This window comes from Anomaloglossus baeobatrachus, chromosome 5, assembly GCF_048569485.1.
Source record: "Anomaloglossus baeobatrachus isolate aAnoBae1 chromosome 5, aAnoBae1.hap1, whole genome shotgun sequence".
NCBI classification, from domain to species: Eukaryota; Metazoa; Chordata; class Amphibia; order Anura; family Aromobatidae; genus Anomaloglossus; species Anomaloglossus baeobatrachus.
In genome coordinates this window covers 560,944,985-560,972,809 of record NC_134357.1, presented here as the reverse complement: position 1 = coordinate 560,972,809, position 27,825 = coordinate 560,944,985, and the positions used below count along the sequence as shown (strand labels likewise).

General features: G+C 50.5%; 1 long non-coding RNA gene across 2 annotated transcripts in view; it reads right to left on the bottom strand.

Moving 5' to 3' along the window:
* LOC142312352 (uncharacterized) overlaps window positions 1-27,825 on the bottom strand; it is a 40,450-nt gene that overhangs the window by 8,910 nt on the left and 3,715 nt on the right. The window contains exons 2-8 of one of the 2 annotated variants that reach the window (XR_012754359.1): window positions 11,042-11,417; window positions 10,840-10,944; window positions 10,683-10,744; window positions 10,516-10,593; window positions 10,312-10,386; window positions 10,064-10,184; window positions 9,888-9,974 (exon numbers count right to left, since the gene is read on the bottom strand). This is a non-coding gene — a long non-coding RNA (uncharacterized LOC142312352). The remainder of the gene's footprint in view (window positions 1-9,887; window positions 9,975-10,063; window positions 10,185-10,311; window positions 10,387-10,515; window positions 10,594-10,682; window positions 10,745-10,839; window positions 10,945-11,041; window positions 11,418-27,825) is intronic. The other variant, XR_012754360.1, reaches the window with a different exon arrangement.

The window sequence follows — 27,825 nt, the reverse complement described above, 5'->3', positions numbered from 1 at the left end:
GGCAACTAGACTAAGCTTAGGGGCGGCTTTTAAACAGATGAACAGGAAGTAGAGCAACAGAACAGAAAACTCCATGTTAACAAAGGGCAAGATTCTTCAAAAGAAAACTGGAAATCCCGGAACTCTGACAGTACTCCCCCCCCCAGAAACGGCCTCAGGACGGATCAGGGCCAGGCTTGTCTGGGTACCTCCGATGAAACTGAGCAACCTTCCGGGGCGCTCGAATGTTACCCACAGGTTCCCAGGAATCGTCCTCGGGGGAGTACCCCTGCCAACGTACCAGATACTGAAGCCGATGTCGATGGAGCCGGGAGTCAATAATGTCCTCAACCACGAACTGCTCCTGGCCATCAACCATCACCGGCGGAGGAGGAGGCACGATACGACCATGAAACGTATTAGGGGAAACTGGTTTTAGCAGAGAAACATGAAAGACCGGGTGTACCTTTAAATTGTGCGGCAACCTCAGCCGACAGGCCACAGAGCTCACTATCCCGGTGATCTTAAACGGACCAATGAATTTCTGCCCCAGCTTCTGCGAAGGAACACCTAATTTCAGATTTTTGGTGGATAACCACACCGAGTCCCCTACCTTATACATGGGTGCCTGTTTCCGGTGAGTGTCTGCCGACTTCTTGTAACGCTCCTGAGCCGAAGCCAAAGAGTCCTTTAAAACCTCCAGATTCCGTCGTAGCTCCGTCAATCTGTCCTCCACCGCTGGCACCGAAACCGCTACCGGTGACCTAGGCAAAATATTCGGATGGTAACCCAAATTAGCGAAAAAGGGCGTTACCTTAGTGGAGCTGCTCTGAGTGTTGTTATACGAGAACTCCGCCAAAGGAAGCAGCTGCAACCAATCGTCCTGCAGATGGCTGACATAACATCGTAGGTACTGCTCCAGGGTTTGATTAGTCCGTTCGGTTTGCCCATTTGTCTGGGGATGGTATGCAGAAGACAAACAGACATCAATATGGAGTGCCGAACAAAACCCCTTCCAGAACTTAGACGTGAACTGCACGCCCCGGTCAGAGATGACTTCATCTGGTACCCCATGCAATCGAAATATATTCTGGATAACCAAATCCACTGTCTCTGCGGCTGAGGGAAGACCGGTACATGGAATAAAGTGAGCAGCCTTTGTCAACCGATCCACCACCACTAAAATGGTATTGTTACCGCCTGAGACGGGCAACTCCACAATAAAATCCATTGAGATGGATCCCCAAGGGCGAGATGGTACGGGTAACGGTTGAAGGAGTCCCGTAGGAGCCACACGAGGGACCTTGCACCGGGCACAAACCACACATGAGTGGACATAGTCTTTTACATCCTTTAAACAGGTAGGCCACCAGAAAAAACGACTCAGAAATTCCTGCGTCTTCTGTACCCCCCTATGACCTGCCAACACGGAGTCATGGACCAACTTGAGAACCCGAAGTCTTACAGCCTCCGGGACATAAATACGTCGCTCTCTCAACCACACACCATTCCGAAGGACAAGAGTCACATCATTCGGGGGGGCAGCAAGAAATACGTCACCATCATAGGCCAGCTTGATGTCCTTCCACAAGTCCTGGTCCTGGATTACTCCAACGAAATTGGCATCTGATAACACGGTCTGAGACGGGGTTCCAGGCACGGAGTCCATGGCGGGGATTCGGGACAAGGCATCGGCTTTCCCATTACGTGACCCTGGACGGTATGTAACGATAAAGTTGAACTGGTTAAGGAACAAGCTCCAACGGGCTTGCCGTGGAGACAGGCACCTGGCAGATTTAAGGAATTCTAGGTTACGATGGTCTGTGAGAACTATCACTTGTTGCGCTGCTCCCTGTAAGTGGTGTCTCCATTCCTTAAAAGCTGAAATAATCGCCAACAATTCCTTGTCCGCAATGTCATAATTCTTTTCTGCAGGGGACAACCGGCGAGAAAAGAAAGCACACGGGTGCAAGAGACTCTTGTCCCCAGTCCTTTGTGAAAGGATAGCCCCTAATGCATAATCGGAAGCGTCGACTTCCACAATAAAAGGGAGTGCGGGATTCGGGTGTATTAGTATTGGTGCTGAGGTAAAACAAACCTTGAGACGATTGAAAGCTTCCTGGGCCTGGGCGGACCACACAAACTTCTGCCCTTTTTTGGTTAACAGAGTGATAGGGCGGACGATCTCTGAAAAGTTGCGGATAAAGCGTCTGTAAAAGTTAGCAAAACCGACAAATCGTTGTACCTCCTTGATGTTTCCCGGTTCCGGCCAGTCTAGAATTGCCCGTATCTTGCCAGACTCCCTGAGGAGAGATGACATATCCTAAAAATTGTATCTTTGAGCAATGGAATTCGCACTTCTCCAGTTTAATATACAGGTGGTTATCCCTCAGACGGGTAAGTACTGTCTTGACGTGCTCCTGGTGTTCCTGTAGGGAATCAGAAAAAATCAAGATATCATCCAGGTAAATCACGATGAACGGTCCATTATATCCCTAAAAATATCGTTGACTAGGTGTTGGAAAGCCGCAGGGGCGTTACAAAGTCCAAAAGGCATCACTAGATACTCATAATGTCCATACCGACACCTGAACGCTGTTTTCCACTCGTCCCCGGGACGTATGCGGAGTAGATTATATGCCCCACGGAGATCCAATTTAGTAAATATTTTGGCCTGTTATACTCTCTCCAATAGTTCGGAAATCAACGGTAACGGATACCGGTTCCGGATGGTTATCTTATTTAGTTCCCGGTAGTCGATACAAGGTCTCAGAGTCCCCTCTTTCTTTTTCACGAAAAAGATGGGTGCCCCTGCTGGTGAGGTAGAAGGTCGAATAAATCCCTTGGCTAGGCTTTCATCGATGTAATCTTTTAGTGCTTGTAACTCAGGTGCCGCCAACGGGTAGACATGACCAAACGGGATCTCTGCCCCTGGGAGTAAGTCTATGGGACAATCATACGGTCTATGCGGGGGAAGCCGATCTGCTTTTATTTTGTCGCATATATCAGCAAAGTCATTATAAACCGGGGGTAGAACAGGTACCTGTACAGTGCCCTCCGCATTCGGTGTTACTGGAACCGGTACAGTTGGACTAATGGTCGGACCACTCTGGGGTGGGAAGGATATTTCTTTAGTCTCCCAATTGATGACTGGATTTGTAGACCGCAGCCAAGGAATTCCTAAAATTATTGGAAAATGGGGAGAAGAAATCAACATGAAAACAAGGGTCTCCTGCTGACCTGGTTTCATCACACATTCAAGGGGTACTGTCTCCCGATCAACTGGTCCAGAAACTAATGGAGAACCGTCTACCGTCTCCATGGTAACCGGTGAGGATCTTTGTTGAGTCTGGATACCGTGTTTCCTGGCAAAAGAAGAGTCCATGAAATTTCCCCCTGCCCCAGAGTCTATCATAGCAGATGTAGGAATTAACTGTCCCTCCCACCGTATCTGAATGGGAAGCGAGCAATGGGTGTATTTCCCTTCTGAGTCCTTAGGTGAAGTTGACATCAAAGTCAAGGGAAATACCGCATCCAGGTGTAAACTTGTCTCAGAGATATCGGACTCTGCGTCCGTGTCGTCACACTCTGCCATTGCTGCCAGTACCTTATTCGGGCGATTTGGACGTTTTGGGCAGTCAATCAGAAAATGGTCTGATTGACCACAATAGAAACACAAACGCTCACGGAGCCGGTGTTCACGACGTTCGTTGGTCTCTCGCTTTTGTAGAGAGTCCACTTGCATAGGAACATCCTCGGCCTCCCGTGGCGTCTTGTGCGCGGGTTCTCTAGAAGGAAACGCAAAGTTGGTTACCCGGTTTACATATGCCCATTTTTCCTGTCGGCGTTCCGTCAAGCGGGTGTCGATACGCACACAGTGTTGGAGAAACAGTTCAAAATCCCGTGGAGATTCGGCACGAGCTAGCTCGTCCTTGATGGTACCGGACAAACCCTTTCTGAAAACTGACAATAGTGCATTGTTTCCCCAGTCGGTGTCTACCACTAACCTTTTGAACTCAGTGGCGTATTCGACGACAGACCGCTTTCCCTGACGTAAGGAAAGCAGAGCCGATTCAGCGGTAGCACGGCGATTAGGATCATCAAACATTTGCGCCATTGCTGTTAAAAAGTCATCCAGGTTATTTAAACGGATATCACGATTCTCTATCATAGGATTAGCCCAAGCCAGTGCTCGTGAGGTTAACAACATGATTATACATAACACTTTTGCCCGGTCAGAACGGTAATAATCAGCATGTACATCAAAAAATAGTATACACTGGTTAACAAACCCACGAAACTGACTTCGATCACCACTGAAACGAAATGGGGGTAACCTAGGCATACCGGCAGCTGATACGGACGTAGTGGGGGCGGCTTCCTGAGCCTCCACTCTGGTTTGCAAATCCTGAATAGCCGGACCAAGTACCTGGTAATCATGGCCCAGCTGTACCTCCACATCTCTCAGTTTAGTCTGCACTGCCTCCATCTCCTGCTGCAAGGAGTTAATCACGGAGAAAAGCTGATCTACTCGTGTCTCAGTCATTGCCCCAGCGAAATCCTCTTATTGGCCTGAGTATAAAGTAATACTATTGTATGTACTGAGGATTTCGATTGCGTTAGGGCAATGACAACCAGAGACGAGTACTTGGTGCAAAACACGTTTTATAATATGTAACCGCAATATGTGCACAGAACAGAATATACACAATAATAAGGAACCGCAATATGTAAACAGAACAGAATATGCACAATAATATGTAACCGCAATATGTGCACAGAACAGAATATACACACAATGATATGCAACTGCAATATGTAAACTGAACAAAATATGCACAGTAATATGTAACCGCAATATGTGCACAGAACAGTATATACACAGTGGAACATAAACACAGTAAATACCTGCCGGGTTCAGAGCAAAGGGGAATTCCCGGGGCCGCACACCGGACTCCCCCAGGGAGACCACCAGGAGCGAACCCCTATACAGGGGCTGTCCGGCAATCACCCAAGAAGGCCTAAATGCGCAGCAGCCGGGACACAAAAGGGCAACAGATAAAGTCCAAAAAATGTCCGTACGTGATGTGAGTCCTAGAGTGGATATGAACGGAAGGGACCGGGCAGAAGTGCCGACCAGAGACAGCAGACAGAGTCCGAGCACAGTTGGATGAGAGGTGAAGTCCAAGGCTGGTGTCAGGTGTTTCCACTGGATCCAAACAGCAATCAGGAGATGAGAGCAGCAGGGCAGGAGTACACAGGAAGCAGTATACTCAGGCAACTAGACTAAGCTTAGGGGCGGCTTTTAAACAGATGAACAGGAAGTAGGGCAACAGAACAGAAAACTCCATGTTAACAAAGGGCAAGATTCTTCAAAAGAAAACTGGAAATCCCGGAACTCTGACAAGGGGCTGATGTCCACACCAGGTGGGGTGGAGCCAGGCAGTTGGCTCCACCCACCAAGGAGTTCACAGTCCTGGAGGCGGGAAAAGGAGAGGAGTTGAGTTTGAGAGTTGAGGGAAGTGGTAGTGGAGCAGACTGACCGTGTCCGGGTACGTGGCCCGAGCACAAACAGCAAGGTTGGCAGACGGTGGTGATCGTCTGCAGGCGAGGCCGATTGACGCACAACCGTAAGGACCGGGGACGGGTGGTGGCCCGCCGGTACCGGACCGGGGAACGAAGAGAAGCCAGCACCATTCGCCAGGGCCTACGGACCCCGACCAGACTTGGAGTCGCCGTTAAACCGGTCAAATCCGTCAGCGACGGGAACCTCCGGGGTTTCCCAGCAGCAAAGACCCGACTGAAGGCAACCGCTCAACCGTGAAGGGAAATACAGCTACCGCCACAGCTAGAGTTCCCAGGGCCAGCGCCTGCGGGCAAAAGGGGCTCCTCTGGCAAATACACTGCTGGGGAGTGGGTCACCGGTGGGAAGCCATCGGGGCCGAAAACACATCAAAGGTGCTGGGAGAGACAGTCACCGCCAACCTACCGGGAGTGACCACCGCAGCAGTCTGTGGGACCTGTCCATCCAGCCGTTTATTTTACCAGAGACTCCGTGTACATTACTGGCTGAGTGAGTACCACCGTGCCGTCGGGTACTGCGCTGCCCCCGTGACCCTGCACCTCCCCAACTCCTGCCATCCACCCTCCAGTCGCTATCACTGGGCCCCGGGACCACCAAACCCCCCTACCCACGGAGGGGAGAGAAACATCTCAGCTGCTCCATCATCGCTCCCAGGATCCCCGTCCAGAGCAGCGGTGGTGTCCCATTATCACCACAAACCGTGGGTGGCGTCATGGACTACATCCCCAAACCAAACCATCCCTTTCACTCACGGACGAGGAGCGCCGCTCGAGTCCCCGGATCCGGCCCACCGCTCGAGCCACCGAGCAGCAGCGCCGGACCCGAGCGTGGTGAGCGCAGCGCCCTCCCCGCCTGCGACAGTAGCAGACTGTGTATCCTGGCAACAGGAACTCGCTGTGGCCTGCCGATGTGTAGCCCACCTTTAGCGGTCGCCTCAGGGACATCACTTCACTTCCAGGGACGCCACAGGGTCTTCGTTTGGTGTTTCTGGCTACAGGTATGTCAGGTTTATTTACATGGGAGTCGTGACGCCACTCACGGTTTGTGGTCAGGGATAGGGGTGACCGCCACTGCAGGTTTAATGAGCGTCTGGGGCTAATGGAGTCTGTAGTTGGGTGGTATGGCCTCCCGTGAGTGAGGCTGGTCCCAGGGCTTGGGTGTGTAGAACAACAGGTCCCAGAATAACTCAAACACAGTCCAAGATGTCTTTCAACTTGTTTACTCACTTTCAGGTGTTTTTGTGAGGTAACCCGGGCGATGCTGAGAAAAACCAGGTAGAACCAGGTATCCTTCAGGCTGGTCTAAGGGTAACCGTTAACTCGCCTTCCTAGCACTTCTTGTTTCGGATAACCCCTGACTTGAAGTACCATGGGATTCATCCAGGGAAGTCGCTACTGCTTTTTCTCCCCTTTTTGGCCCATTTGCCGGCAGCATGGACCAAGGTAGATGGCTCCAGGCTCGATACCCCTTATGAGCCCTCTCGTTGCTGCTGAGGCTTGGACTCTAGTTGGTTGGTGAGGGACTTGTGGTTCCCCTCACCGGCAGGTTTAGTAGATCATTAAATGGGCGTCTACTCTAGGGACCTGTTCCCCGTGCGTGCCTAGCCACCAGGAGTCCCCGTACTTGACCAGCTGACTTCCTCAGCGTCTTTCTGACTGACTTTCTGGTAACCTTTCTCCCCCGCTAATGGCTACTACACGTGCAGGGTCTGACTAGCGTGTCTCCGTGCGTCTCTCCCTTTCTGCAACACCTTCGCTCTCCGCCACCAGACTGGCTCTCCTCCTACTTTCCTGACAGCCACTGCCACCTTAGCTTCCAGCACCTCCCCTACACACCTAGCTGAGATGTGGAGGCACACCCCCTCTTGGGTCTGCCCAAGGGTCCCCTCTAAGGTGTGGAAGACCTGGTTGCTATGTGTCTGTGTGTACACCCCCTATTTCAGCCTTCAGAATTACCTGGAAGTACTGTCCCAGCATGGGTGCAGTACTCAGTGGTGCCTGACCAGGTCAGGGGCGCCACATTAGCACTATCTTATCTTCTAAGCTGTACTGCTGGTCTCCTGTCCAGACTCAAAGGCCTTGAATATATTTATCTGCTGTGCTGTGTACTGTAAATTCAGGAAGGCAGAGGGTTAATGTACTCCGCCTACCCCACACTGAATCCCCAGCAATCGATCTTCACTGATGCTATCTTCAGCGCTGGGGGATTCTTCTGCTGCTGCTCCTGTATGCCGCTTGTCTGTGCCTCAGCGTGACCCTTATCTCTTCCTCTGGATCACTGCTGCTGCATTATCGCTACGGCAGCGTCACACGCACATACCTGGTCAGCGACGTCGCTGTGACCGGCAAACCGCCTCCTTTCTAAGGTTGGTTCAGCGTCCCAGCGACGTCACAGCAGTGTCACTGAACCGCCGCTCAATAGAAAAGGAGGGGAGGAGATGAGCGGCCGAAACATGCCGCCCACCTCCTTCCTTCCTCTTTTTTCCGGTGGACGCAGGAAAGGAGATGTTTGTCGTTCCAGCGGCGTCACACATAGCGATGTATCCTGCCGCAGGAACAACAAACAACATCGTACCTGCAGCAGCACCTATATTATGGAAATGAACGACGTGTCAACGAGCAACGATTTTGCACGTTTTTGCGCTCGTTGATCGTCGCTCATAGGTTTTACACGCTGCGATGTCGCTTCCGGCGCCGGATGTGCATCACTAACTACGTGACCCCGACAATATATCGAGAGCGATGTCGCAGCGTGTAAAGTACCCCTTATGCTTTGTCTTTCTGGCCAGTCAGGGTTTAGAAACAAGGAGATCTCTGGCCTCCACGAGGAGCAGACCTCACCTCCTCCAAAGTCACGTTTTTCACAAATGGGGCTCAATAGTCAGTGGCCCCGTTCTCTCCAATAGTGCTAAACCCCATTTGTATTGAAAGGGATGTACAAGGGAGCTCTGCAGCAGCCCGATGGCGTAGATTAAGCAGAGCCAATCAGGAGCTCCCTCAAGCACACCTGCCCACCATGGCGGCCATCTTGGAATTATATGGAGGAATTTAAAGGGTGTACACTTCTATATGAAGGAATATAAGGGGTGCATAATACTATATGGAGGAATATTAGGGGTGCATAATACTATATGAAGGATCCCTTTTACATGGAATATAGGGGTGCATTATACATAGAGGACTATGGAGCTGGATAATCCAATATGAAGGACTATGAGGTGCATTATAATACATATAGGACTATGAAGGTTGCATTATATGGAGGACTAATGGGGTTACCTTATACATGGACTATAGAGGTGCATTATATATGGATGATTATGGGGCTGCATAATACAATATGAAGGACACCTTATACATGGAATGCGAGGGTGCAATCAAACTCTAGTTATACCACTGCTCAGTACAGAGATGACTAGATCGCAGTTGTTGCACTGAGGTTCATGATTTCTGGGCACTGTACCGTCTATAAGACCAGAGTCACACTGGTGTATGATTCGAGAAAATCTTGCATTGCACGTGGCTTCATGTTAGACAATGATGCAGCTCAGATCTACGATTTTTTCTTCAGTCGCAATCGGACTGAGGAAAAAAAATGGCAGCATGCTGCGATTGCAATTAGGAGAGAAGCTCTGCGTCACCGATATATAGGTGCTCAGGGGAAAAAAAACAGACAAAATAGAGTATACCCCAGCACACTATTACTCCCAAAGAAGAAAAAATCATGCGACTGTTCATATGCAAATTTCTTTTTATTGATCAAATTGTGCTGAAATTTATGGAATATGGTTCGTCCAAACAAGTCGACGTTTCGGCTGTAGGCCTTCGTCAGACTGGACTTTATTTTATCTGAACATGATAACAGAAACAAAAAATCAATATCATATATACAAGATTGACAAAATGTGATTACAGTTTCCAACATTAATGGAAGTAAATCAATGACATTATAGAGAACACAGAAAAGGTAGAGGCATCTCCTATCATTTTGTAACACACTTCCGTGGTACAATGAAGAAACACTCCACTTGTTTAATAGAGATTTGTAGAAACATGCACACCTTATAGTAACATGGATACGCTGAACTTTGGACCGGGGATGCGTATAGTTAGTGCTCATGTGACCGTGGTTAGTATATATGGAAAACCGACCATAGGGAGGAAGTTTGACAAGAAGGCGGGGAAAAAAGACCAGTGGAGAGAAAAGAAAAAACATGCAAACCATAAAGAGATGAAAAAATGAAAAAAAAAGGAGAAACCGGTATAGAAGGAGGGAGGTAGTCTAACTGGTACTGCCGTCACAGAAAGCTCACTGTGCCACTCACCATTGGAAGTATGACAGAATGCAATCACGCCGAGGCGTGAGCCAAGGATTAAAACAGCGGAGGACAATGCGTCAATTATGATATGCGCTATAATAGAGAAGACATGTATTAGGTAAAGTTCATGTAAAAAACATCAACATGGTGTTCTACAGGGACAGATGGTGATAATTAAATACCTGTTATGAAGTTTGTGTGAACATGTAGATCAAGGATTATTATGTAGATATACGGAGTGCATGCGTCACGTGCTACGTCAGTAAAGATATCACCCCAGGGGTTAGTAGTAGGTTCCTGGATCTCAATGCAAAAAAATAATGAATTATAATTGATTTCATAGATGTTATGTCAAAATTGCCCCTATTGTCATACACAGGCATATATGTAAAACATAGGTATATATATATAAAAAAGTTGCGGTGGATACCTAATGTTGATTGTGTAAAAGAATCACCATCACATGACCCACTTATCACAACCGGATTGTTGTGGGATCCATATTCTGAGTAAGGGATAAAGTAGAGGATAAGGTCATGAGAAATGTGAAATGTACAGCCTGTGTTAAACTGTGGACGGGCAGAACCCTTATGTCATGAAGGGTGTATTATATGTGTACAAAGAAATGACACACCTGCAGGTCAGTGGGAGGGGGTGTGACTGGAGACTGCTGGGGTGCAGACCGATATACGGTAGGTAATATAGATGAATCCTATATAAGAAGGAAAAGGCAGATACCAGATGGCACGTCAGTAGCTATAAAATGGCAATGCTAGTAGGCAAATGGTATAAAGATATTACCTATGTTCCGGTCAATTACATGTAATGTCGCTGGTAGGACCGGAAACGTCAGAGGCCGTCACCTTAAGGTTAGAGAAGGCAATAAAAAGGTTGCAGGTAGCATAAGAAAGTCATATATAGCTGGTAGAAACGAAACTAAGTGAGTTCCATAAGATACCTGATATTATATTTAGCGGCAAAATAGTGTTGCTGACCAGTAAGGGATACCAGGCCGTTTTTGTGCAATATCACCGGTAGGACCGGAATCAACAGAGGCCGTTTTCTTAGGGTCATGAAAAGAGGAAAATAAGGAAGATTGCAAGCAGCATGATAGAATCCTATAAAGTAGGACAGGAAGGAGGTCGGCTACCATTACTTACCACACTGGTGCTGGACGTGCGGTCTGTGAGTGGAGGATCCTGCACTGTGTGTGGTTACAGCGTGCAGTCGTTTTAAAAGGAAGTGTGGGCGTGTACTACAGTTACCACTTCCTGTCAATGGAATACAGGAAGCCGGGCCCGTGGAACGCAAACCGCGCATGCGCAGCATGCGTCACTGGCCCGGCCCCCTGCTGGTGCGTCACAGGAGCCGGTATCAAGTGCCTGGATGTTTACTAGTCTAGATAACCACTGATCACGTGCATTGGCGTGGGTGAGAGCCATAATCCTAGTCCAGAGTGCCAATGGAGATATGGGAGAAGGTGTATTTATCCAGGAAGTGCTGGCTAGTGCTCATTATCAGGACATATTAGCGTTTCTGTAAAAAAGAGGGATACATGTCAGTGTGACAATAATAAACATTTATAATGGTCATGCATAGAAAATGGTCATGCATAAAAAATGGTCATGTGCTTAAGGAGACATTAACCCATATCTATGGGTGACAAATTGATATATACGTTATAACATAGATAAGATGCTAGATATCATCGATGTCATGTATTATAGCAAATGGCCATAACCCTGCAACAGTATTTAGACCCACTGATGACATATAATAGTGCATTAGAATGAAGTCTCATATTTTCGGTTCAGCCCATGCGGTTCAAGTGTTCCTAGGGTATGGCTCCACCTTGCCTCCCTATCACGGAGGCGTTTAACCCTATCGCCTCCCCTGCGTATAGCATCTACGTGGTCAATCACTTGAAATTTGAGTTGGGATATTCGGTGACCAACTGTTAAGAAATGATTAGGTATAGGCAGGAGGGTGTTACCACACCGGATGTCTGATTTATGTCGACTGATGCGGTCTCGGATATGCTGGGTAGTTTCCCCAACATACCCGAGACCGCAGGGACACTTATACTATAGTATACCACAAACGTGCTGTCACATGTGTGGAAACCTTTAATCCGAAAATTTTTTCCTGTTCTGGCATGTGTAAAAGTATCACCTTTGGTAACATTGGCATACTGCGCACATCCCAAACATGGGAATGTGCCTCTCTGTTGTGTGTCTAAAAACGTCTGACGTGATACTATTTTCGTGGAACCTATATCTGCACGTACTAATTGGTTCCTCAGGTTAGGTGATCTACGATGGCAGAAGAGAGGTAGATTATGAAAAGCCTCAATTTTGGGGTACGCCGTTTTCAGAAGGGGCCAGTACTGGCAAATGATCTTTCTTAACAAGGGTTGAAAGGGATGATAAGTAGTCACGCATGGTACCTGATTGTGCGCCGTCCTATCTTGTCTAGTGATGGACCCTTTGTTCTCGGCTATCTCACGCGGATAACCCCGCTGTAGAAATTTTAGGCTCATCTCTTCAAGTCGTTTTAATTTTGTCTCTGGTTTTCTAACCAATCTGTCAACCCGTGTGTGTTGCGATATAGGTAATGCTTTTTTAACGTGCCTAGGGTGATTACTAGTGTAAAAAAGAAGGCTGTTCCTATCCGTCGGTTTCACAAAAATGTCAGTGACCAAAAGGCCAGTGTCCTCTTATCACCATACAGTCTAAATAATTAATTCGGGTCTGATCTTGGTGGATAGTGAAGGTCAGTCCGGGCATGAATTCATTAAGGTCAGAAAAGAATTCTTGAAGGCTGTTAAGGTCTCCATCCCACACCAAAAAAATATCATCAATGTATCTTCGCCATAGTTAGGCATGTCTATTGATGAGTGGGTTGGAGTGGATGAACTTATCTTCAAAGAAGGCCATAAAGATATTAGCGTAAGGGGGCGCCATGTTAGACCCCATGGCGGTCCCCTTACGCTGCATGTAAAATTGATCTTGGAACATGAAATAATTCTTCCCAAGAACTATATCAAGAAGATCAAGACAGAATTGCCTATTGTCAATGGGTAAAGTGGTATGCTCACATAGGAACCAGCGTACCGCATCCATGCCATCCTTGAGTGAGATACTCGTATACAGATTGTTAACGTCTAGCGTCACCAAGAATGCAGGGATGGGGATGTTATGTAAGTCCTTAATGATATCAAGGAAATGTGAAGTATCCTTCACATATGATGGTATGAGGGGTATAAACGGAGATAGTATTTTTTCAATGGTCTTAGCCAGAGGGGAGAGTACTGAGTCTGTCGATGCCACTATGGGTCTGCCTGGTGGATGGGTGAGGTTTTTATGAATTTTAGGTAAAGTGTAAAACACCGGGATGCTGGGATGTGAGTTAGTGAGAAAGCTGGCCAATTTCTGTTCTATGACACCTAATTGTAGGTATCGCGAAGAAGTGGCTTAATGAGGGAAGATATCTGTGATGTTGGATCTCTTGGGATAGGCTCATAGGTGCTTGTGTCGGCCAATTGTCCCTGAATCTCTGAAACATAATAGTCTCGGTCTAAAATGACCGTTGCCCCACCTTTATCGGCTGGCTTAATTATGATGGTCGTGTTATCTCTCAGATTTTGTATGGCTCTGGATTCCTCAATACTCAGGTTATGATTTAACTGAAATTCACCCTTGTCCAATGAAATAAAAGTCTCTACTGGATGGTAGTGCCGTGGTGGCATGTATGTACTGGCAATAGTCAGGCCAAGGTTTTTAGGGTTAAAACAGACACTACCCCTCAGTGGAGGCTCAGGTCTTGTGTTTTCACTACCAAAATGTACCTTCAGTCTAAGAGATCTAAAAAATTGATTAAGCTCCTGTTCTACCTGAAAAGTATCATACCGTGAGGTGGGACTGAAGGATAATCCCTTCTGTAACACTAGATGTTCAGCGGGCGATAGGTTGTAAGAAGAGATGTTGAGGACAAGGTTGGTGTTACCTGGGATCGAGTCCATATCCTGCCCTCTCTGTTGTTGGAATTTCCTCCTCTTCCCTCGCCTTGTCTTCTTACTGGTGGTCTGCGTTGTTCTAAAAAACTCGGCTGCTGGCGGGATGTTCCATAGTCGCCTTCTGAATCGCTGGTGGAAGCATACCCTCCATGTCTGTATGAACGCTGGAATCTGAATCCTTCTCCAGACCGCCATCGGTATACAGTGCCCTTGGCGTAGTCTTCTTGGTCACGAAGAAATTTGTCGTTTTTTTGTTTCAAGATTACTGCGGAAGTTGGTTATAAAGTCGTTGGCCTTAGTCTTCAGTTGATCCAAATCTGATGCTGATAAAGATTGTTTGAGTTGTTCTTCTGTGGACTTTATGTTCTCAGTAACTTGCTGAATCTCCTTCTGCAAAAATTCTATCGTTAATGTGATTATATCAATAGAGCACTTGTTTAAAATGGCTTCGAACTTATCACAAAAAAGAGGATTTTCTGAAAAGAGGGTCGGTCTAAGGGATACCCTCAGGCCTCTAGGTATCCTTTTCGTGCGGTGGTATTCTACTAGAGTCACTAGGTGGAGGTCAAGTGCAGCTTGTCTTTGGAGTTCCTTATCGTAGTCTCTACCCCGTAGCTCCTCAGGTGGTATCATCAAGAACTTACTGGAGGTAGTAACTTTGGAGACTATATTTGAGGTTTCTTCGTCATTATAAGAAAAAGTTGAAAAATTTGGTTGAACAAATGTTGGAGAGGGAGATCAGGAGCAAGAGCCAAAAAAAACAGTTAGACTACCTCCCTCCTTCTATACCGGTTTCTCCTTTTTTTTCATTTTTTCATCTCTTTATGGTTTGCATGTTTTTTCTTTTCTCTCCACTGGTCTTTTTTCCCCGCCTTCTTGTCAAACTTCCTCCCTATGGTCGGTTTTCCATATATACTAACCACGGTCACATGAGCACTAACTATACGCATCCCCGGTCCAAAGTTCAGCGTATCCATGTTACTATAAGGTGTGCATGTTTCTACAAATCTCTGTATTAAACAAGTGGAGTGTTTCTTCATTGTACCACGGAAGTGTGTTACAAAATGATAGGAGATGCCTCTACCTTTTCTGTGTTCTCTATAATGTCATTGATTTACTTCCATTAATGTTGGAAACTGTAATCACATTTTGTCAATCTTGTATATATGATATTGATTTTTTGTTTCTGTTATCATGTTCAGATAAAATAAAGTCCAGTCTGACGAAGGCCTACAGCCGAAACGTCGACTTGTTTGGACGAACCATATTCCATAAATTTCAGCTCAATTTGATCAATAAAAAGAAATTTGCATATGAACAGTCGCATGATTTTTTCTTCTTTGGGAGTAATAGTGTGCCGGGGTATACTCTATTTTGCTGCGATTGCAAGGAGTTACGACTCACTTGCACTCATACAAGCCTATGGGTGCGTGTGAAACATCGTACTGCGCTCGGATGACATATGGATATACGCAAAAACAAGTAATGGAGAAGATGGAGAGATTAATCCCTCCCTCTCTCCTGCTCCTGTGATCCGATCACTGTATAATGACACTCGACTCACACTCGCAGCAGAACCTTATCCGAGTTCAATTAGCATATCTCATCTGATGCCTTATGCTAGTGTGGCTCTGGCCTAAGGAAAACCTTCTGTACAGCAACTCCATTCTAGTTTTTGCAGTATAGATATGACAAGATCGGAGTTGCTGCACTGAGGTTCAGGATGTCTGATCTCACAGCACTGTTTATAAGGGACGTCCTCTGTACAGTAACTCCATTCTATCTCATACAGAGGTGACTAGATCGGAGTTGTTGCACTGAGGCTCATGATTTCTGAGCTTACTGTACTGTTTATAAGGACGTCTGGTGTACATCAACTTCATTATAGATGTTTCAGTACAGAGGTGACTAGATCGGAGTTGTTGCACTTAGGTCCATGATTTCTGGGTACGGTCTATAACAGTGACGGCAAACCTATGGCATGCGTGCCAGACAGGGCACGCAGAGCCCTTTGTGCTGGCACGCGTGCTGTCGCCACACTGAGACACTTTGTACTGTCGGTGTGATCGCGCCGACAGTACAAAGTGGTGTTTAGCACAGGAGACATTTCTCCTCCCTCTGACTCCTCTCCTGGGCCTAGGAGACGGAGGAGCGTCAGTAGGCGGTGCCGGCGTCTTGTGGCCGCGCGGGAACCTGTGCTGGAAGGTGAGGGTTTTTTTTATTTTTAGGCTGTGTGCGGCTGTGCCAAGGTGTGGAGGGACACATCCAGCAAAGGGGCAAACATGGAGAGCACGGGGGGCAAACAGAGCACGGGGGGCAAACAGAGCACGGGGGGCAAACATGGATAGCACAGGGGATACAGAGCACGGGGCAAACAAACAGAGCATGGGGGCAAACATGGAGAGCACGGGGCAAACAAAGTACGGGGGCAAACATGGAGAGCACGGAGCAAACATGGAGAGCATGGGGCAAACATGGAGAGCACGGGGCAAACATGGAGAGCATGGGGGCAAACATGGAGAGCACGGGGCAAACAAAGTACGGGGGCAAACATGGAGAGCACGGAGCAAACATGGAGAGCATGGGGCAAACATGGAGAGCACGGGGCAAACATGGAGAGCACGGGGGCAAACATGGAGACCACGGGGGCAAACATGGAGACCACGGGGGCAAACATGGAGACCACGGGGGCAAACATGGAGACTACGGGGGCAAACATGGAGAGCATGGGGCATACAAACAGAGCACGGGGGCAGCCATGGAGAGCACGGGGGCAAACAGAGCACGGGGCAAACATAGCTGCAAGGATGGGGGAAATGTGCAAAGATGGAGAGGAACGTGCAAAGATGGGGGAAACATGCAAAGAGGGAGAGAAACATGCAAAGATGGGGAAACATGGCTGCAAGGATGGGTGAAACACGCAAGGATGGGAGGGAAACATGGCTGCAAGGATGGGGGGGCAACATGCCAGGATGGGGTACATTTAGCAGGAAGGGGTACATTTACCAGGATGGGGGTAAACATGAACATGCCAGGATGAGGAAAAATGCCAGGATGGGGAACATTTAGCAGGAAGGGTGACATTTACCAGGATGGGGTACATTTCCCAGGAAAGGGTACATTTACCAGGATGGGGTCATTTAACAGCATGGGGGAACATGCCAGGATGGGGTACATTTACCAGGATGGGATACATTTACCAGGATGGGGGGAAACATGCCGGGATGGGGGTACATGAACTTGCCAGGATGAGGAAAAATGCCAGGATGGGGAACATTTAGCACGAAGAGTGACATTTATCAGGATGGGGTACATTTACAAGGTTGGGGTACGTTTACCAGGAAAGGGGACATTTACCAGGATAAGGGAACATGCCTGGATGAGGTACATTTACCAGGAATGGGGTACATTTACCAGGATGGGGAATATGCTGGGATGGGGTACATTTACCAGGATGGGGAATATGCTGGGATGGGGTACATTTACCAGGATGGGGCCATGATGTGGTAAAATATACCAGAATGTAGGAAATAAATATCAAGATGGGGGACATGTTTACCAAAAAGTGGCCAGGAAGGGGGACATAACTACACAATGAAGGGGGAGGGGGAGCAACTCGTACATCTTTATGGGATTTCAAAATGTTCAGACTTTGAAATGTAGATGTGGATTATAGGGTGAAATCTGATTGCATTCCATGCTAAAATCTCTGTCTAATATGCTGCAATTTTTTCCAGAAAGATCAATCCAACTGCTGTGTCTGGAAATGGCAGGGGCTCAGCTGCAATGTGTGGTAAGCATGCATGAGCGTGATGCCCCCTGCTGAGGAGAAGAGAAGACAGCAAAAGTAAGGTTAAAATCAATTATTTACATAATAGGATTGGTTGGCACTTCGGAAAAAAATGGTTTTAGGGCTACAGTTTGGGCACTCTGCCTGTGAAAGGTTCGCCATGACTGGTCTATAAGGACGTCCTCCCTTCAGCAACTCCATTCTGTCTCACTACAGAGGTGACTAGAGCGGAGTTGCTGCACTGAGGTTCATGATTTCTGAGCTTACTGTACTGTCTATAATGACGGTCTCACCCAGTCCATGTATTGTGACCCAAGATTGTACTGACGTGCATAGATGTTTGAATAAGCCCTTATACAGATTCTATGAAAGCTCAGAACTAAAGTCGCCAGGATCAGACAACTGTCTGATGTGTATGGGGGCTTCCTGACTTACCTCGAGAATGGATGTCAAGGGATAGTGTCGCGGGCGGGGAGGAGGGTGTCAGCACACCGCGCTCACCCCTTCTGCTCGGGTCCGGCAGTTGCTCCTGGTGGCTCGAGCTGCGGGCCGGATCCCGGGGTGTCTCGAGCGACACTCCTCGCCCGTGAGTGAAAGGGGGGGTGTTTGTTGGGATTATAGTTCGTGACGCCACCCACGGTTGTGGTGATGGCACCACCGCTGCTCAGTGTGGGGGTCCCGGGGATGGTGATTGGAGCAGCCAGGTGTTGTGTTGCCCCTCCGTGGGTAGGGGTTGGTGATCCCGGGGCCCGGTGAAGAGATGTGAAGTGTAGGGCCTGGAGGGCGCAGGGACGCGGGGGCAGCGCTGTGCCTTGCGGCACTGTGGTACTCACTCAGCCTGAGACACGGACACAGTTTGTACGGTAAACCAACGGCTGGTAGGACGGTCCCACAGACGGTTGCACCTGCACTCCCGGTAGTTAACGGTGTTGTCACTCTTCCCTGCACCTTGTGTTCTGATGGTGGTAGCGGTGGATTCCCTCCGGTTACCCGCTCCCCGGCTGCAATCTGGGCCGGAGGAGCCCTACACTTTGCCCGCAGGCGCTGGCCCTGAGGAAACTGGTGCCTTGGCGGTGGCGGTGTCTCCTCGGTAATGGTCGGGCTGTTGCCGTCAATCGGGACTTTGTTGCTGGGGGATCTACGTCCCCTTCACTAACGGATTTAGCAATTTACAGCGACTCCTAGCCTTGCTGGGATCCGAAAGCCCCTGCTCTGGTGCTGACTGCCCTTTGTATCCGCTCCAGACCACCGGGCACACAGCCAACGGGGTCCTTCCAGTAACCTCCAGACAGTCCCACTCCAGACCTTCACCGTCGTTGCCAACCTTGCTGGTTCCGTCCGGACACACAGTCACGGACCTTCAGGCTTTTCTGTCACTTTCTACTTTCTCCTTTCTACTTTCACTTCTGGTTGTTCACTCTAGCCCTTCACTGGACTTCACTCTTGCCCTGCCTGGGCTTTCTGCCTCTTTACTCAAGCTCGTCCCTGAGCTGACTCCTCACTCAAGCTCTCCCTGAGCTCTTCTGCCTGGTTTCCTTCCTGCCTCCAGATCTGTGAGCTCCTTGGTGGGCGGAGCCAACCGCCTGGCCCACCCCCTGGTGTGCATCAACAGACTGCTGGAGGAAGGCAACAAGGATTTGTGTTTTGACTGTGGTGTTCCTACCTGGGATGTGGGGTGTGGGTGTTGTGTTCTGTGTCCCCTGGCTTGCCCAGGGCGACACATTCCCCCTTAGCAAAATGCAGACCGTCCGCGGGCTGCCGTCCTACACCGGTTTTATTTTTCTGCAAAAAGGGGATAACAGGGTTAAACAAAACATACATGACATTTTTAATCAACTCTTCCCAAGACGGGAGGCACATTTTACTTTTAACGTTTCAACGGTTTACGGTCACGGTTTCCGCTCTCTCCCACCCAAGCAACCTGGCCCTGATGCTGCCCCTAAAACCCAGGCAGCACCCCTTGACCCACAGTCCAGCACAAGTCACCCGAGCGGGATCTGTCCTTCCCTCCAGAGGGTAGCCACCGGTCCCTTTGGTGGCTGGGCCCTGGCCTGCTCTGCTCAGGGCCCTCCCTCCAACCTGCCTCTCCGGAGGCGGCATTGCGGAAACGGTAACGGTACCCAACATATTTACAAGCCACTAACGTTTGTGGTTGCCCTGCAGAGTTCACGGGCTTGTCCATGGATAGTTCCCATGCATTTTTAAACTTAAACGGTCCCCACGGGGACAACGGTGCCGGCTCCAGCCGGTTGCTAATCACACAGATAATCAGGTAACACTTCGGTAATCATTTTTCATTTTTCAAAACTTTTAAACTTTTTCAAACAAACACACAACACTCTTTTACATTTGCGGGCCCCTCTTACTCATAGAACGGTCTCCCTGTACCTAAGTGGGGGTCTACCTAGGTTGGAACGGGTGGACCTCCGGGGCCCGGTGTCAGTGGTGCTAGACAGTGGGGTAGAGGGAACAATCGGTTCCTCCTCCCTGCTAGAGTGTGGGGCAGGCGGAGGTGCAGGGGGGCTGGGTACAGGTTCATCCCTGGGCACTGGCACTGGTTCTGGCTCACGGTTAACCGCTTCCACTACTTCTTCATCCACGGGTTGTGGGAACAGTATCACTGGAAGTATCACCGCGCCGTTCTGTGTGGGCCAGTTTGCTGGGAAGTCACCCATGACAGTGTGGATTACCTCTGCTGCCTTTTCCACCGGTGGAGGAACCGGTACTTCAGCCTCTGCTTTCAACGCTGGGGGGCATTTTTTTAGATGGTCCCGAGAAACTGTGGCCAGGGTGCCCCCTTGGTCGCGACTGATCTGGTAGGTCTTCCCATTGTCCCACTCGGTGGGTTGTACGACGTAAGGGACTTGCTCCCACTGGTCATCCAGTTTGTGGGCTTTTATCTTCCGTTTCAGCACCACATCTCCTGGCTGGAAAGGACCTGCAGGCGCCTTCTGGTTGAACCGGTGCTCTTGCTGTTCTCGACTTCGACCGAGGTTTTTCTCCACATACTCCTGGATTTGCCGGTACTGGGCCCTCCTCCGACTTTCCCATTCTGCCGTTGAAGGGAGTGCTTCCGGAGCCTCCAACCCCATTTCCAGATCCACCGGCAGGCGGCCAGGCCGGGCCCTCATCAGATACGCTGGGGTGCACTTCGTCGAGCTGGATGGGATATTATTGTACATGTCGACCAAGTCGGGTAACTTTTCCGGCCACATGTTCCGTTCTTCCAGCGGTAACGTCTTGAGGAGCCCCAGGACCAAGTGATTCATTTTCTCGCACATGCCGTTGGTTTGGGCGTGGTACGGAGTGGTCCGGATCTTTTTGCAGCCGTACAACTGGCAGAATTCGTGAAACACTTCTGCTTCAAAAGCCGGGCCTTGGTCGGTCAGCACCTTCTCGGGGTACCCATGGGGTCGGCAAAAATAGGCCTGGAACGCTCGGGCAGCGGTTCGACCAGTCAGGTCCTTAACGGGGACTACCACCATGAATCTTGAGTAGTGGTCTACCATGGTCAATGCGTAGGTGTACCCACTTCGGCTAGGGGTGAGTTTGACATGGTCCAGGGCGACCAGCTCCAGCGGTTGATGGGTGACTATGGGATGTAACGGTGCCCTCTGGCTAGTCTCGTCCTTTCTCCTCAGTGTACAAGGACCGCACTCTCGGCACCAGGCTTCCACCGATTCACGCATCCCACTCCAATAGAACCGCTCCCTCAACAGCATCTCTAGCTTCTTCCACCCGAAGTGGCCAGCACCATCATGGTATGCCCGCAGGACGGTAGCGACCTCAGCTTGAGGAACGATCAACTGGCATATTTTCTCATGGGTCTTTGGGTTGATCAGCTCACGGTACAGCCTCCCTTGGTGTAGGTAGAGCCGTTTTCGTTCTTTCCACAAGCGTTGGGCTTCGGCTGGAGCGGCAGGGTCTATCCCCATAGCACCTTGTTCCACCAGGGTCTTGACAAGGCGGACAGCCGGCGCTTGGTCCTGGGCGTCCTGCCACTCTCGACTGGGCCGTGGGTCCAGATCCACCCGTTGCTGACATACTTGTACCCTCTCAGTAGGCGGCTGGTGAAACGCAGGCAACTCAATCTCCTCGAGGTCGTCATCCTCACACCCCTCTTCTGACAAATGGGGCATCCGGGAGAGTGCATCTGCATTGATGTTGACACGACCAGCTCGGTACTTTATGGTGAAATCATAGTTGGCTAACCGGGCTACCCACCGCTGCTCCAGCGCGCCCAACTTGGCCGTGTTCAGGTGAGTTAGCGGATTGTTGTCCGTAAACGCGGTGAATTTTGCCGCCGCCAGGTAGTGGCGGAACCGCTCTGTGATAGCCCACACCAACGCCAATAGCTCGAGCTTGAAGGAGCTATAGTTCTCAGGGTTCCTTTCGGTCGGCCGGAGTTTTCGGCTGGCGTAGGCAATCACCTTCTCCTTCCCATCCTGGACCTGGGACAAGACCGCTCCTAGCCCCACGTTACTGGCGTCCGTGTGGAGGATGAACGGGCGCCCATAGTCAGGGTACGCCAAGACCTCTTCTCCGGTCAAGGCCGCCTTCAACTGGCTAAAGGACTCCTCATGCTTGTCCTCCCACAACAGTGGAGCTCCAATAGGTCTACCACCTTTGGTCTGTCCCACGAGGAGATCTTGCATGGGGGCAGCCATCCTCGTGTACCCCTTTATAAAGCGCCGGTAGTACCCCACCAGACCCAGGAACTGCCTTACTTCCCTCACTGTGGTTGGTCTCGGCCAGCTCTGGATGGCAGTGATCTTCTCAGGGTCGGGGGCGACACCATCCGCACTCACCACGTGTCCGAGATACTGCACCCTGGGTTTCAGCAGATGGCACTTCGAGGGCTTCAACTTCATCCCGAACTTGGCAAGGGACGCGAACACCTCGGCCAGGTGCTCCAGATGGGCCTCATACGTCTGGGAATAAACAATCACATCATCCAAATACAGCAGGACGGTCTCGAAGTTTAAATGTCCCAGACAGCACTCCATCAATCGTTGGAAGGTCCCGGGGGCATTGCACAGCCCAAACGGCATGCTATTGAATTCGCATAGCCCCATCGGGGTGGTGAAGGCGGTCTTCTCCCGGTCCTCGGGGGCCACGGCCACTTGCCAGTATCCGCTGGTGAGGTCAAGGGTCGAGAAGTAGTTTGCAGTTCTCAGTGCAGCCAAAGATTCTTCAATACGAGGCAATGGATAGGCATCTTTATGGGTTATCTGGTTGATCTTCCGGTAGTCCACACACATCCACATGGTACCATCCTTCTTCTTGACCAGTACCAACGGAGCGGCCCAGGGACTACAACTGTCCCGAATAACCCCTGCCTCCTTCATATTCTTCAACATATCTTTGGCACACTGATAATGTGCAGGGGGAATAGGTCTATACCTCTCTTTGATAGGGGGATGTTCACCCGTGGGAATGTGGTGTTGGACCCCCTTGATCTGCTCAAAGTCTAGGGAGTGCTTACTGAAAACCTGTTCGTACTCCTGCACTACCCTGTGTACCCCCGCCCTGTGATGTGTAGGGGTATCATCAGTGCCCACATGTAGCTGTTGGTGCCACTCCTTGGTGTCCCCCTGGGGTGGGGAAGCGCTGGTGGTAGGTGGAAGTGTGGATGGACGGGCTTCCTGGATAGTGTGAGGATCCAGGGTGAGCAGCTTGGCAATGGTGGCATACCGGGGGAGCCTGACTTCTTCCTCCCCACAGTTCAACACTCTCACAGGCACTCTCCCTTTCTTCACATCTACCACCCCTCGGGCGGCCACTACAGTGGGCCAGTGCTCAGAAGGCATGGGCTCCATCATTGCAGGGTAGTCACGCCCCTGAGGCCCTACTGCTGCCCTACACCAGATCATCATCTCACTCCTAGGGGGCACAGTCAATGGAGCAACATCCATCACTCGCACTCCACCAATCTCCCCTCCGGTTGAGCTTACATGCTGGCGGTACATCAGGGCGCGGATTTCACGCTGCACAGCCCTCTGCCTGCTCCCCGCCGCCGTGGCGGCTAGCTGCTGCAAAAGGTTCAACACATCAGCCATGCAGTGTTCCATCACATTGGTTCCCAACACTATTTTCGGGTTATGATCACTAGGCTCATTCATGATCACAATCATACCCTGGTGTTGCAGTTCAGCTTGCCCCACTGTCATAGCCACCTCTTTGTACCCCACCTGGGTCAATGGAAGTCCATTAGCGGCAATCAAATTTATACTATTGTCTGGAGGCGCCAGCTCGTCTGTGGCCCAATATCGCTGATACAATGTGTACGGTATGGTAGTTACCTGTGATCCAGTGTCCAAGAGAGCCATCACGGGTATGCCGTCCACAGCCACAGGGATGATAGGGCGGGTCCCGACGTATCGGTCTCGCCAGTCCGGGGAGCCACGGTGTTCTACTCCTGAGGATTGGCCCGGGGCCCCAGGGGTTGCTCGTTTAACGGGCACTGTCGGTAAACATGGCCCGGCTTACGGCACTTGTAGCAGATTGGAGGTCTGCTCCGCGGGTTGTTAGCGCTTCTCCGCTGCATCCAGGGAACATCTTCAGGACTGTCAGCAAGCTGTATCTGCGCTGGGGGCTGGGATCTGGTCAGAGGTTGTAGTGCAGCAAGGATTTTGGCAAGGTCTCCGTCCAGGCGACGGACCTGGGCTGCCAGTTCTTCCACTGTGCTGCTCGAGGTTGCAGGTAGTAAGGAGGTTGTTTTGGCTGGGGCCGCCACAACGGGAGCTGTCTCGACGGGCCACGGGGCGGGTTCCAGAACTTCAGTAGCTGGGGGCTGTAGTGCTTTGATAGCCCGCTCCTTTAACACAGCAAAGTCCACATCAGGGTGTTCCAGAGCCCACAGCCGGAGTTGTTTACGGTCCTCAGGGGACCTCATCCCCTGCGCAAATTGCTCCACCAACATCTTGTTGCTATCCGCCTCATTAATAGAGTTCACCCGCTTCAGCGTGCGGAGGGCGGTCTGCAGACGTAGAGCATAGTCCCGAATGCTATCCCCGGCTCGTTGCCGGCACTGGTAAAACTGCATCCTCAGCTCAGCTTCAGTCCGGGTCTCGAAGGCAGTCTGTAGCTTCTCAAAGATGGTGGCTACAGAGAGCCGGTCCCCCTCGGCCCAGGTCTCCGCTTCCTGCTCCGCCGCACCGGTTAGCTGGCCTAGCACTATCGCTGCACGTTGCTTATCAGTCAGGGGGTACAGCTCTAGCAACGGGTTAAGCTTTTTCCGGAAGGCCTGCAACGCATCCGGTTTCCCGTCATACTGCGGTAGCCAGGCAGCTCCGGGCGCATAGGGCAAGGAAAACGGCATGACCTGAGCAAGCGCGGGGGCCGCGGCACCTCCCGCCAGTACGGCCGGGACCTGGGCAGGCCCATTCCCATCCGCGGGTGCCGCTGCGGCTGCGACCACCGCTCCTCCAGCGGCTCCGTCGGGCGCAGACATCTTGTTTCCGTCCCCCTTAGCTCTTTCCGGCCCCTCCTCTCTCGGGGCGGGGTTTTGGCCTTCGCACCTCTACTGCTCGAGAAGACGCTCGAGCGGGAACTTTTCGCGCCAAAGATGGCGGCTTCTGAAATTTTTCTGCCGGATACCTCCGGCTGTAACAAGGCGCACCTCTACCTGACGGCAGAGCGGTAAGATCCTGTTCGTGACGCCAAGTTGTCGCAGGCGGGGAGGAGGGTGTCAGCATACCGCGCTCACCCCTTCTGCTCGGGTCCGGCAGTTGCTCCTGGTGGCTCGAGCTGCGGGCCGGATCCCGGGGTGTCTCGAGCGACACTCCTCGCCCGTGAGTGAAAGGGGGGGTGTTTGTTGGGATTATAGTTCGTGACGCCACCCACGGTTGTGGTGATGGCACCACCGCTGCTCAGTGTGGGGGTCCCGGGGATGGTGATTGGAGCAGCCAGGTGTTGTGTTGCCCCTCCGTGGGTAGGGGTTGGTGATCCCGGGGCCCGGTGAAGAGATGTGAAGTGTAGGGCCTGGAGGGCGCAGGGACGCGGGGGCAGCGCTGTGCCTTGCGGCACTGTGGTACTCACTCAGCCTGAGACACGGACACAGTTTGTACGGTAAACCAACGGCTGGTAGGACGGTCCCACAGACGGTTGCACCTGCACTCCCGGTAGTTAACGGTGTTGTCACTCTTCCCTGCACCTTGTGTTCTGATGGTGGTAGCGGTGGATTCCCTCCGGTTACCCGCTCCCCGGCTGCAATCTGGGCCGGAGGAGCCCTACACTTTGCCCGCAGGCGCTGGCCCTGAGGAAACTGGTGCCTTGGCGGTGGCGGTGTCTCCTCGGTAATGGTCGGGCTGTTGCCGTCAATCGGGACTTTGTTGCTGGGGGATCTACGTCCCCTTCACTAACGGATTTAGCAATTTACAGCGACTCCTAGCCTTGCTGGGATCCGAAAGCCCCTGCTCTGGTGCTGACTGCCCTTTGTATCCGCTCCAGACCACCGGGCACACAGCCAACGGGGTCCTTCCAGTAACCTCCAGACAGTCCCACTCCAGACCTTCACCGTCGTTGCCAACCTTGCTGGTTCCGTCCGGACACACAGTCACGGACCTTCAGGCTTTTCTGTCACTTTCTACTTTCTCCTTTCTACTTTCACTTCTGGTTGTTCACTCTAGCCCTTCACTGGACTTCACTCTTGCCCTGCCTGGGCTTTCTGCCTCTTTACTCAAGCTCGTCCCTGAGCTGACTCCTCACTCAAGCTCTCCCTGAGCTCTTCTGCCTGGTTTCCTTCCTGCCTCCAGATCTGTGAGCTCCTTGGTGGGCGGAGCCAACCGCCTGGCCCACCCCCTGGTGTGCATCAACAGACTGCTGGAGGAAGGCAACAAGGATTTGTGTTTTGACTGTGGTGTTCCTACCTGGGATGTGGGGTGTGGGTGTTGTGTTCTGTGTCCCCTGGCTTGCCCAGGGTGACACAATAGTAGGAACTGACGTGTTTGAATTCCACTTGTTGATCCTTTTGTTCTCTTCAAAGATAAGCAGTCACCAGAGGAGGCGACATCTGCTCTCAGATAGAGAACACAAGAATATTTGGTCCAGCACTCCTGTATGTGATAGTCAAGAGAGAGCTGTCTGACAAACAATTGTAGGGATTGTTTACGGGCCTTAAAGGGTTTGTTTAGTGAAAACAAGTTATCACCTATCCATGGGCCAGGTGATAACCTGCTGATCAGTGTCAGATCACTGGGACCCACACTGATTGGGAAAACCGTTTTTAACACGTATGCCACACGTACTCATGTTATTATGGTGTTCTATGGTGTTCCTCACACATGTGTTTTCACATGGACCGCATGGCCCCACGTTTCCCTGTACACAGACATGTCCGTTTTTTTTCCAGCAGCATGGGTGTCACACACTAATATGATCTGTGTGACACGTACCGGAGAAAATACGTGTCTCTGAAATAAAATTATATATTATACTCTCTTGTCTCCATCCCTGCTGTCACTTGCTTCCAATCCCCGCTCATTATACTTAATGAATATGCACTGCACGGAGGACCTGGAATCAGCAGCAGCACCAGAGACATCAGTGCCAGGGACAGCATCGCTGGGGACTGGTGAGTATCCAGCCTTATATGTGCAGTGAGGTTAAGAGGTCATCGCAGTATCCAAGGAACTCTTATGATATCCTGATGACACCCATGCTACCGTGGGTGTAGCGACAGTGACATCACAGGTTCATCAAAGTTCATTGGGTACTCCGATGAACCCATGACGTTACTGCCGCGACACCCACAGTAGCGCGGACGTCACAGGGGTGTCATCAGGATGTCATCTGAGTTAATTGTGAACTCTGATTAACCTCTGAAATCACTGCCACGCCCGCACACATACTGCTGAGGGCGTCCCTGCGGTGACCCGAGCTCACCTTATGAGATCCAGGTCACCGAATGGAAGCATACACAGCAGAGTGTGTGTGTGTGTGTGTGTGTGTTCTCACAATCAATGAGGAACGTTCAGTTCTCCATTGAATGTGACAGCAGTATGGGATTGACGTGGCCGCCCAAAATTGGATTTCGGCAGACCAGGATTAGGGCTTTGATAGAAAAATAAATTGGAAAAGAGGGTGTGTCTCTTGTCTTTATTTATTGAATGATTTTCTCTTTTTATGTCTTTCCAGGT